This window comes from Corvus kubaryi, unplaced genomic scaffold (assembly GCF_017639235.1).
Source record: "Corvus kubaryi isolate FWS band 111438036 unplaced genomic scaffold, C.kubaryi_AGA036_p1.0 37249, whole genome shotgun sequence".
Classification (NCBI taxonomy): Eukaryota; Metazoa; Chordata; class Aves; order Passeriformes; family Corvidae; genus Corvus; species Corvus kubaryi.
In genome coordinates this window covers 67,990-79,760 of record NW_024581072.1, presented here as the reverse complement: position 1 = coordinate 79,760, position 11,771 = coordinate 67,990, and the positions used below count along the sequence as shown (strand labels likewise).

General features: G+C 37.9%; 1 long non-coding RNA gene across 1 annotated transcript in view; it reads left to right on the top strand.

The window, feature by feature from the left end:
- Positions 1-9,885, top strand: part of LOC121662342 — a 33,896-nt gene extending 24,011 nt beyond the window's left edge. Inside the window, exons 3-4 of the long non-coding RNA XR_006015256.1 lie at positions 4,575-4,725; positions 9,601-9,885. This is a non-coding gene — a long non-coding RNA (uncharacterized LOC121662342). The remainder of the gene's footprint in view (positions 1-4,574; positions 4,726-9,600) is intronic.
- The last annotated feature ends 1,886 nt before the right edge of the window (positions 9,886-11,771 follow it).

Genomic DNA, 11,771 nt, shown 5'->3' with positions numbered 1-11,771 from the left:
TTCTTACATTCATTTTATTTCTTATCACAGCATTTCCTTCTGTGAAATAAGCAAGTTAATTAAATTAATAGAATAAAATTAAAATAAGAAATGAAATTAAATTAATTCAATTAATTAACTTCACTTAAAGCCACACAAAACTGTGAAGGATGTAAATGCACCTCCAGCACTCTCATTTCATTCCCTGATTTCTACTGCATTCCAGTAGAATGGAATTTAATTCCTTTAACTTGCAATGCTAAATCATGCTCCTGTATATGTATCTCTGTCTCAAAAGACTTGAACTGTACTTCAACCCATAATTACCAATAATTCAGCAAATTGCACCAAAGAAATATCTACTGATTTGACACCATATATGCATGTGCTTCAGCATGATGCAGTCTTTCACAGCATCCAGTCAATTCCTGCATTATCCCAAAGAGCAAGGTTCCATTATTTTGAGACCCATTTTCAAGTCAGAAAAATGTGTAGAAGAGAGTCTGGACGCCTGTATCTGAACTTATGGCTCTCCATCTTGGGCACTGGGTAGATGGAAACTGTCCGGTCACATGTAGCAACTCCTTGAGCCGTGTCTCTATTTGATAAGGACTTTATTAAGAATATGTTGTGGTAAGAGATGGCAACACAAACTTTTGTTCCTTAGTGCTTTTCAGGCCTGTCTGGGGACTGACAGGTTTTCTCCTTCATGACACTATTTACATTTTGTCACATTTCTAATAAAACCTGATTTCATTTGGAATAGAAACAGGCATTTCAAACTTATTCACAGTGAAAGTTTGCAAAAAAGTAACTGTGTCAGCTAAAACATTCTGATAAAATTTGACTTGACACTGCTTCACACTGTTGGGATTTTTCCACCTTCTTAAGTATTATTATGGTAACATTGAAGAATTATTCTTTCACAAAGCCTTTACATAGCAGCAGCAGTTGGTTGAAAGATAAATCCACTGAGGCTTCTTAGACTGAGCTCCAATATTCTTCTGCCTACAGACTCAGTTCTTCTGTTACCCATTGAAATGAATATTCTTTCACAGGAGATACTGAAAGAAGCCATGGACTCCATAGCAGAAAGCTTATGGAAAGAAATAAGAGTGGATGACTGATTCCAGCAGAACTGGAGAAAAAGTGTTTGTCAGAGCAAGTGTGAATGCTGCACAGAGGAAGGAACTTAACTGGGAAAAGTTACATGCAGAATTTTAAGTTTAAAATAGGTTTTCTGAAAGAAGATGTCCACGTCATTCAATGTTTCAAATGACTTCTCGAGCACAAGCTTAAGTTACATCAAAACTCTGAAAGTATAAGGAGAACACCCAGGTGTTTTCCTGTGGTTATTTAACATATACCCTTTGGGCAAACAGTAGCAGAGATGACATGATGCACTGACCTTAGCATGAACTAGCTAACCACTTATCCAAGATGGGTTTCAGGGTTGCTCAGCCATGGTGATTCCAGAGCGATGAAGTCTTTCACCACTATGCTGCCCATACTACTTAAATTCTTTAAAAATGTACACTTGTCTGTTACAGCCATAATTTCAGTAGCACAGACATGTTCTGTAATCAAATATGCCTCTTTTTAAATTTTTTTTTTTTACTAAGCCGGTAATGAAAATACAATTATTTACCCTTATTTTATTTTTATGCCAGATGTATCTATATGCAGTTCACCAATCCTTTGTGCATCCATGGGAAAAGATGGATCTTTCTGTTGAAGGAGCGCTAAACACCTTCATTAAAAATGAAGAGCCATTAAAGTCATAAAAAGCTGCCAAAAGTTTTATTAATTTAAAAAATTAAATTTTAATTAAATTCTAATATAATTGAATTAATAGAATTTAATTAAAACTTATAAACATTTAATGTTTTACAGTAAAATCTGCTTTAAACCTGGAGACACTGAATGGTCTATTTTTAGGGGATTTTTTAAGTAAGTAACTTTTATAGAGATGGCGTTAAGACCATGTTAAATTTACTGAAAATATATTATAGGTATACGTTAGGAAACAGGCATTTAATAGAAACTGAGCAGCATAGGTTGAAATATCTATAGTGTTAAAGCAAAATTTTGGTTCAGGTGGTTCCATGCTCACTACATATCCACATGCCAGTTGTTTAAACAAGTAGGTCTCTCAGAAATAGAGTTTGATGCTTCTCACTTGCAGAACATATTTGCTTAGAAAAAAGAAGAGATAATTCTTCTCTTGAATCTCGAAGTTCCACTATTAGTCTGAAAGGAACATTCGAAAGCTCAGCTAGGTCTGACGTATGGTTACAGTCCATAGCAACTTCATTTTTTGCGTTCCAGTCACACCTCCCAACCTGTGTGGCATGCTGGCCCCTAACCTGCAGGTTTAGCATCCTCCTTTGTAGCCCTGTTTTGCTGTCTGTCCATTATGAGGTTTGTTTAGAAAATTACCAGATGCTGTGTATTTGTATTAAAATCCAGGTAGTTCACAGCTGGAAGAGGTGAAGGGAAGAAGAATATTCTTTGCCAAAGGCAGCTGAAGGAGAACATCCTAGAGACTACAAGGATGACTCTGAGAGACAAAGATGGAAGAGGCATTTATTGTAATAAAGTGTTGTAATTAAAGTGTCAGCTTTGATGTGAGAAATTGGTCAGATTACACTGCGTTTTTATTGTTGCTTCTATTTATACAGAGAAAGTAATGGCTTCCTGAGACCTCATAGGACTGAATGGTTTAGTCCCAAGGTTAGGTTATTGTCTCTGGAGTTGTTATTTGGGGTGGTCTGTGCAGCAGCATCCCGAAAACACACTTTTGAAAACATTCTTTCCTTTTGTTAGCTTAAGCAGAAGTACAGGCTCTCTAACCTGGCCCCTCAGAAAAGCATTTAAGTGGACTCAGCCGGTAACAAAGTCAAAACCCTTTAGCAGTGCTAAATTTCTAATACAGAAGCTGAACCAATTAGCTGAATATAGCCTCTGAGCTGAACATAGCTTTTTAGAAGTACCTTCACCTTCTGTTTGTCTCTCTCCTTGAAAACGTCACTAAAATCTTATACACGATGACACAGGAGGTAGAAATGTAAGCTCTTCTTTGCAATATGTAGCCACTACTTTGTAAAAGGTACAGTGTCTTGTTTGATAGAGAAAGGCCTTTTTGGCATCCTTTGCATTATCTACTAGTCAGCACATTGTATAGCACACGGTCAGCTTCTTGAGGTTTCATACGCAAGTCCGTTTCAGCTCCCTCCACTGGCTTAGTTCCTCTGAGTGAGCCTTAAGTAATTGGATGCTACAGGGAAATCATTCTATTTGTCCTGAAGGTAAAAAGAGGAAGTGGTCCTTAGAAACATAGGCAAGAATATAATCACTTGTAGAAAATAAAGCTAAGAAAAGTCTAAAGAAACCATTGACAAAACATGATATAATGTTAACCCAAGTGCAACAAAAAAGCAGCATCAGTTCAGATTTAAGAAATTTTTAAATCTAGGAATTGACATTTCATGTATGAATTCTTCCTGTACACACTGCTCAGCAAAATTGCTTTTGATACTGCATTAACCCCTGTAGTCCTTGCAATAATAAATGAGTACATAAAGAGTATGTTCCTTATTGTCTGTATATTCCTTATTCCTGTAGATAAGAGTAAGCAAGAAATAGTGAGTTTTGGCTAAGGGCTAGCAAATTTTCTGGGATCACTCAGAATTCAGAGCAAGGAACTGAACCTCTTTGAGCTCGTTAACATCAGCAGCTTTCAGACCACAACATAAAAAACAATCAATGCACTGAAATGTATTATCTGGGTAACAGAAACCAGAGGGAAAAGCTTAAATTTCACTGGAAAAAACTGCCCCCCAAACAAACATTGAGTCATGTGACTTTTATCTCAGTTTGACAATACAGGACAATCAGCTTGCCTGAACCCAGCAATATGCTGATCTTTTCAAACTTTCATCTTTTTCTTTTTTTCCTCATCCCTTTATAGATATAAGACTGCACTACCAGAAAATATGATTATGTTATTAAAGAGATGCATTCTGAAATTCATGCTTAGGGAGAAAACAAGAAAAGATGCATCTTATGTTTGTGTTTGTGTGCCACGAAGAGAAATATTTTTCTTTAATTATATAATTTGAAATCACATCTGTTAAGAACCACTTGCAAATCATAAAATTTTTGAAAGCACAAGAAGAGCTTTGCTAAAGTATTGAAAAATGAACTGCTACACAAATTATCTTCTAAATAATACACAATAATTATAGCAATACACAAGAAAAACGCTTTGTTGGAATAGGGCACAAACAAGGTTATATTTGCAGAAGCACTAAATGGCATGGGCAATCTACTTCTCATGTCCACATACTCTGTTTATATTCTGCTGTTTTCAAGCAGAACATACTTCTGTCACTTGAAAATCTCATAGGTCTTGCTGCTTAGAAATTAACAAGAGCTACTCTCAGCAGCTTGAATGCAAATGAAAGAGACATTAGATAAAATGATTAAATAACAAGAGCAGAGGCTGGAAATTAGGTCTACTTTTTTTTTGAGTCAGTTGCTCATTACTAGGTAAGATAATTATGTTCACTCCTAATTTTGTTTTCTGACTACAGGCTATTTGGCAGTTATATGCAAAATGGAAGGGGTGTGAACACAACAGCAACCTCTACCTTGTTGATACACCTACTCACCCCTCAAGAGGAAGGCAGTGCTTAAGTGCCTCAGACTGAAGGGTTAGCTGGCCACAGGACTCCCACACTCTGGGTAAGCCCTCAAGTTACTGAACTTTTTGGGGAAAAAGGAAACTTTATTTGTGTCTGCTCCTCTGTTGTTCCAGAAAAATAACTTTTGATTTGATAACATTTAAACACCAAACACCAAGACAGATGCTTGGACATTTGGAAGTACTGGGATTGGGATTGGATATAAGACTGTCATAGTGTACAGAAGTACATGGTAAATAACAGAGCGAGATGCATTAGTCCTTAGGAGATTGAAGTTCTGTTTCTAACCGTGCCCAGTATTGTACCACATGAGTTTCCACATTCCTTATTCTGTAGTGATTTTAGTGCTAGGAAGAATAAAGCAGTCATAGCAGAGGTACCTAGAGAAGAGGACAATGACAATCTATCTTTTTAAGGCCTACAGTTTTCATGGTCTTATTTCAAAGTCCTTGTATAGTAAGTGAATTCTCAAGAGTGATTCAGATTATCCAAGTTATCTGCTTACAGCAAGATATTGTGAATATCCACTCTTGAGTGAGAAGCAGACAGGAATGACATGTATTTATAAAATCTTCATCTACCATTGCAATACAATAAGCTGTCAAAATCATATACTTATTTCCTTTACCTTTGTATTGTGAAGGGGGAAAGGGCAAATAATTGCATTTACTTCTATTATCAAACTGATAATACAGAAGGACCTAAAAAATTGAACCCTTGTTAAAACTGCTTCTCTTCAGATGCTTGTTGATACAGTCTATTAGAACAGAGTTATTTTTCACTCAGCTCCTCCTAGGATATTTTGTGGTTGAAATGCAGAACAGATTTCTGTAGAAAATTGCAAGACTACTTTCATGGTACCCAAAGAAAAGTTGAAGTGGTTTGAACTCCAAAACATAACTGAAGGATTTACTTTATGAATAATGAACTGGGGGTCCTTCAAGTGTCAAGGGAAAGTTATCTATCAATACCAGGGATTTTACATCATTGGGAGCTCCTATCACTTTTTTTCAGAAAGCGCTCCACACGTAATGGAATAGTGTATTGCATAATGTTTATCATCTTTACTAATTAATTCTTCTCTTTTTTTAGCAGTGGTTAGGGAAAAAAACCAACCACCAGAACCCAACATTCCAGAACCACATTTTTATTTATGAATGATGCAGAACAGATGTTTGTACAAAAAGGGAAATATATCCAAATCATGCCTGTATTTATCTCATCAGAAGTTTTGCTTATGTCTGGTACAAAAAGGGAAATTGACTATTTCTGTATAAATTATAATGATCATCTTCTAGTAAAGATCATGCACAAGTTCAGTACAAGTAAAAAGCTAGTATGGATCTAGTAATTTAAGTCAAAATTTAATGCTCAGTCAACTAGGATGCAGTTTGACATTTAAATAGCTGACTTAATTTTTAAATGAGCTGCATGTATGCAATATCCATAAAGGCTAGTGTTTTTTTATAAATAAAACTTCTGTAAAGAATTTTTATTATCATTAAGCATGCATAAATTCTTTATAAAATGGATTCAGAACACTAAAGTAAGCATAAAAGTATTATGACCTGAAAAAAATCAGTTTGAGAAAAATGAGGAACTCTGGAACATGGGATCAGGCCAACTGTGGGAGAAAACTTGAGCCAATAAGGAGAAAAATTGGTGTCTAGGTCCTCTTAGTTGTCAACAGTTGCATGAAAGATTGAAATTCAGATTGCCCCTTGCATCTTTTCTGATTCATCATTCATCATCTGGGCTGGTTTTAGCCTAATAAAACTGTTGAAAGATACCTTTTTGAAAAAAAAAAAGACCATGGCCATCTGTCCAAGCCTCTAAAGGTATAGGAAGTTACACATTTTTTCCTCAGTTGTACACAAACGTATCAGAAACCAACACATGATTTGTACAGACCTCTGGCCAGAGCCCTTGGGACTCTGATGACATTAGAAACTCCACTTTCTAGACTGCAGACCAATCTATGTCTTAGATTGCAGACAGAGCCATGTAATTATTATTTTCCATTCCAAATGTTACAATGAGGCCACCTAAATCTTAACACAGCTTGTAAAATATCTCTATTTTTGAGATAAATTGTCAGCCTACACACCCCATTATCTTCAGTGCTGCAGATAAGGATGTCACACTACTATAAAAATGATGTGGATTGGATTTGACCCAGGCACAGACACACATCTATGGAAACATGCAGACTGCCGATTATTTAGTGACCTCCTGCATGCTTATGCAGGGAGGAAATGGGAACATCCTTTGCAATGCCTAAAGTCCCTGTGGGGAAAAAGATTCCTTTCTCTTTGTCCTGATTTACAAGCAGATGGTAAAACCTTTCATATAGTTCTTGTCCCAAAAAATGGCTGCTCAGAAATGCAGATTCACAGAAAGTTATATAAAAATGTCTGACTAAAAATGTTACCTCTGAAAGTGGTGTGTACAGACATCTGTTCATCACAGAAACATCTTGAAACAACTTCAAGAATTGTTTCTTTCCAAGCAATGGTATCAAACAAAACAGAAAGTAAGGAAATTGTCAACAATAATAAGGAAGATCACAGTTTTTCCTCAGCTGTTTTCCAGTGAAATCTGCTCCTGGGAAAAAGAACTCTCTATCCTAAATTTCTAATATAGCAAAAGATATTTGGTTTTTTGTATTACCTTTGCTGGACTGTTGCCTGTCTGCAATCCAACCTACTGGCTACTGAGCACTTTTTAAAAGTTTTCTATGAATATTCAGGATTATATTAGCAATATTTGGAGAGATGTAAAATCTATAACATGGTATACTCAATTAACTGACCATATGGCCCTCAGCATGGTGAGGTAGAGCCAGGACAGGGAGGGTCATATGGGCAGCTAACACACTTTGCTCTTCTGGGGCTACCAGTTTCTCAGACTTTCTATTACTCCCAATGAAATCTTGATAAAAAGGCTCTCTTAGATTTAATCTGAATGGAATCAGGCCCCTGAACATTACCAGTTTCAACACTGGGCTGACATTTTTCAGTGTTTCTAGGAGGATGACTAGACTGTGATGTAATGGTGATGTCCTAAGTAATGGGTTCAGGAAAACTGAAGGAAAAAAATGAATTATCGCAGATAATGTGATATAAAGTACAATCATACAAATTGCATCCAAGAACATAAAAGGAAAAGAAGAGGAAAAGGAATCCCAGTTAGTTAGTATTTACAGAAGAAGAGCACTTCTGCTGCCTTCAGCCTGTATAAGAGAATGTTGCATAAATATAAAATTATTTCTTATTACTACATCTCATCTACTCAAGTACTGTTGGTTTGCAGCTGCTAGTTAGAAGTCTGTGGGACAACAGTGACATTTTTGGGCATTGTTTCACTACAACAGTTATACTGGTCTTAGGATAGGAAACCTGTCTCTGCAAAGGTTCCATGCAAAGGTTCCAGAAATGTACATGCAAACAAATGGGAGCAAGGTTTCATCTGCAAGAATGCAAAACCAATTTGTGGAAAGAAAATTCTCACCTCTGTGACTGCTCACCACTCTACCCTTCCCCCTCCTGCCTCTCTTGATCCATGAAGAAAGTGTTTTCTGAGCTAGCCCAATGAATTTATCAACTACACATCTAGTATATAATGACCTTGTACTCCACATGTGGGTGTTTTAAGGCAGTCAAATAACAGCACCAATAACATTAATCCCTTTGGTAATTACAATGATCAAAGAAACAGAGAAAAATTGCAGGTTTTAACTGGGGAAACTGCTGGTTAATTTGTTTGCTCCCTGGGATATGTTGAGGGACTAATTAGCTAAATCATGGTGAGTTTTAAATATCTATGTGTTTCCTAGAAAATAATTAGTTGTTTCATTAAAAAAATAATGAGGTACCAGGTAGATGGATATGCAACATTAGAAATGTATGGACAGCAGATTTTAAGGTTCTTGGTTTACTTATTAATGCAACTTAATTCACATGATGTCTGCAGCATTGCTCACTTGCTGTCTCCCACTATGGCCTCTTCTGTATCTAAATCTGGAAGAGCCTTGGCTCCTGCTTACACTCTGCTTTGATTCTCTTCTCAAAGACTAACTGTTCTCATAGCTAATACCAGCATGCAAATCACATGGCCCTTTCCCACTGCTAATTTTTGAACCACACCTGGTAGTTTTTGAAAATCTCAGCAGGCGCAAGCCAAAAGCACAAGTGTCACTCCAACAATTTATCACCATAAGCAAGATCACTGCCCATGTTCTGAGTCCATAAATATGCTCAGAACTGGTCAGCTTGCTAGTTGTGATATAATTTAGGAGTTTAGGTGCATTGAGTTCCTTCTATAATTGTTAGATATGTTTCTATACCACCTACTAAGTCTCTGGATACTAGAAACTTTCCTTGCTGGTTAGTGTTGATGTTATAACTTTTACATTGTACATTTCGAGATGATTAGTATTTTAGAAAATAGGGAAACAAATTTCAGTGAAATGTTGTTAAAGACATAATCTGTGGAGATTGATTTGCAGAAAGTCAGCCTCTGCTGTCACGGGGACACGCTCAGTCCTGGTAAAGAATATAGAACAGCAGTAGAGTAGGTGCAAGTAAGATACGTATGACATGTGCAAATAAAATATCAGCACATGATTGTTATAAAATTATGAACATAAATGAAAAGTGGAAAGAGGAAAAGAGGAAAATGTGGTGGACAAAGTTAGCACCCCGCTATCCACAAGAAAGAAAAGGCATAATAACTTTCATTACAGAGTCTGACTCAAGCTGAGGACATAACTTCTGGACATTAATACATCTCACAAAGGTTAGAGAAAATGTATGTGGAACTCCAAAGAAAACACAAATAGGCTGACGCTAACAATGAAAACTGGGGCTGTTGTTTTGTTGCAGTTGTTGAGTGCACTTGGATTTGTTTCTTACAGAAAGAAGACCTGCCTAAGCAATTGTTAAAGACAGCTGTGCCTCTGTATGTGTGAAACCTTTGCAATATATGCAAAAAGAAATTGTGTGAAAAGGACACATCACATGGATGAGGTACAGTAAAATTCTTATCAAGACCCACAGTGAGAATAACTAATTACATTCCTGAATTTGGGCAGTGAAAGGAATGGTAAGGAACTTACATATCATTCTATTTTGCATTAAATATCTAAAAGATAGAGGAAAAAACCCCAAAGTCCTAATGGCATGTTTTGGGGTTGGTTGTTGGGGTGGTTTCTTTGTTAGTTCTGTTTGTTTGTTTCGGTTGGTGCTTTTGTTTTGGTGTTTGTGTGTTTGAGTCCTTTTTATTTTTGTTTGGTTTTTGTTAGTTTGGGTTTTTTTACATTTTTACATGATACGGACTACAGGGAATCAGACTAACATGAAGTCTGGCTGGTTGAAAGGCCTCAGTTCTTCATCATCAGCTCTGGAAAGTTAGGGGACTATTACCGCAGGCCTGGTTCCTACGGTATATCACCGTGTCCTGCAGCCATAGGGAGGAGGAGCAGGAGAAGATCCAGCAGGCAGGAATTGTGCAGCAAGATTGATTTATTTAATTATTTTACAAACCTTTTATAGACTTTTTCTTCATAGTCTAATTGGACAAAGGACCAGCCACCCCTTGGGGGTGATTGGCTAAAATCCTAAAACATCCGTTGTCAAAATATTTTTCTACTATACCATAAACAAGACTTTCCAAGGTTGCAGGTGGCTTGGTTGTTTACATTCCCTGCTACCTCTTCTGTGAGAGAGAAAAGTCTCTCACGGACTTAGAAAATAACAAGAAAATCCTCGCTAACAGCATTTTTGTACCTACAATTCCCCTTTTTTGTTTTATAAGATAACAACCCTACTATTAATCCTAAATAGAAATCTACATCAGTTATTAATTCTAAATATGTCCTTAAGGCTTTAAATATCTGACTCCATAACAAGAAATTTAAAGTTCACTCTCTGCTTGTAGAAGGACCATCCCAGTCTCTGCTTGTAGAAGGACCATCTGCCTCATGGTTGACATCCTGGTCATCATCAGATACATTCTGGTCGCCATTTGGATGGTTGGCATTCTGGCCATCATTTGGAGGTTGCCTGTTCTGCCTCTGCTGCCGTAGGTCAGGGCGAACGCATTTTGAAGGTAGCCACCGTATCCCAGTATATGTGGAAACGCAAGCATACCCACGACCCCAAACCATAAGCTCATGAGGGCCTTCCCACTGGTTAGTGAGTAAATTCCGTACCCAGACTTTTGCCCGGGGCAGCTGTCTGTCGCCTGCAGACTGCAATGAGAGAAAATGATTCAGAATAACAGGATTATTTGAATTTTGTGGTACTGTAAGGTGATTAATTGTATACAAAGCTCTTGCTAGTCAGCTCTGTGGGGTTTCTCCATGCATTCCCCTTTTCTGTTTGTCCAAAACACACTTCAAGGTACCATGAGCGCGTTTGACAATGGCTTGGCCAGTAGGAGAATGTGGGATACCAAAGGTATGGTCTACACCCCATAGGTGTAAAAACTGCCGTGTCTTCTCCGAGGCATAGGCAGGACCATTATCTGTTTTCACAGAAGCTGGCACGCCCAGGATTGAGAAAGCCAATTTCCAATGGGCAATGACATCACGGCCCTTCTCTCCAGTGTGAGCAGTAGCCCACATAGCCGAGGAGAAAGTGTCAATAGACACGTGCACATATTTCAGCCGACCAAATTCTGGGACGTGAGTTACATCCGTTTGCCAAATCTGCAAGGCTTTTAGCCCTCTGGGGTTTACCCCCACTGCCAAAGGCGCAGCGAGTCCGTGACAGTCAGCACAAGCACTGACAATGTCGCGCGCCTCGGTTGGCGTTAAATGAAACTGCTTCTGCAGGGTATGTGCACTCTGATGGAAGAAACCGTGCGATGCCTCGGCTTGTGCAATTTTGTCAGGCTGAGGCCCTACCCACGCAGGGTTGGCCAGCATGTCAGCCCTGGCATTGCCTTCTGTTAGAAACCCTGGTAAATTGGTGTGGCTTCGAATGTGCAGAATGTAATACGGATGCACTCGAGCCTGAATTGCAGACCACAAGGTTTGCAACAGCGAAAACAGAGCCGCATTGTTCACCTCCTTCAGAAGTGAAC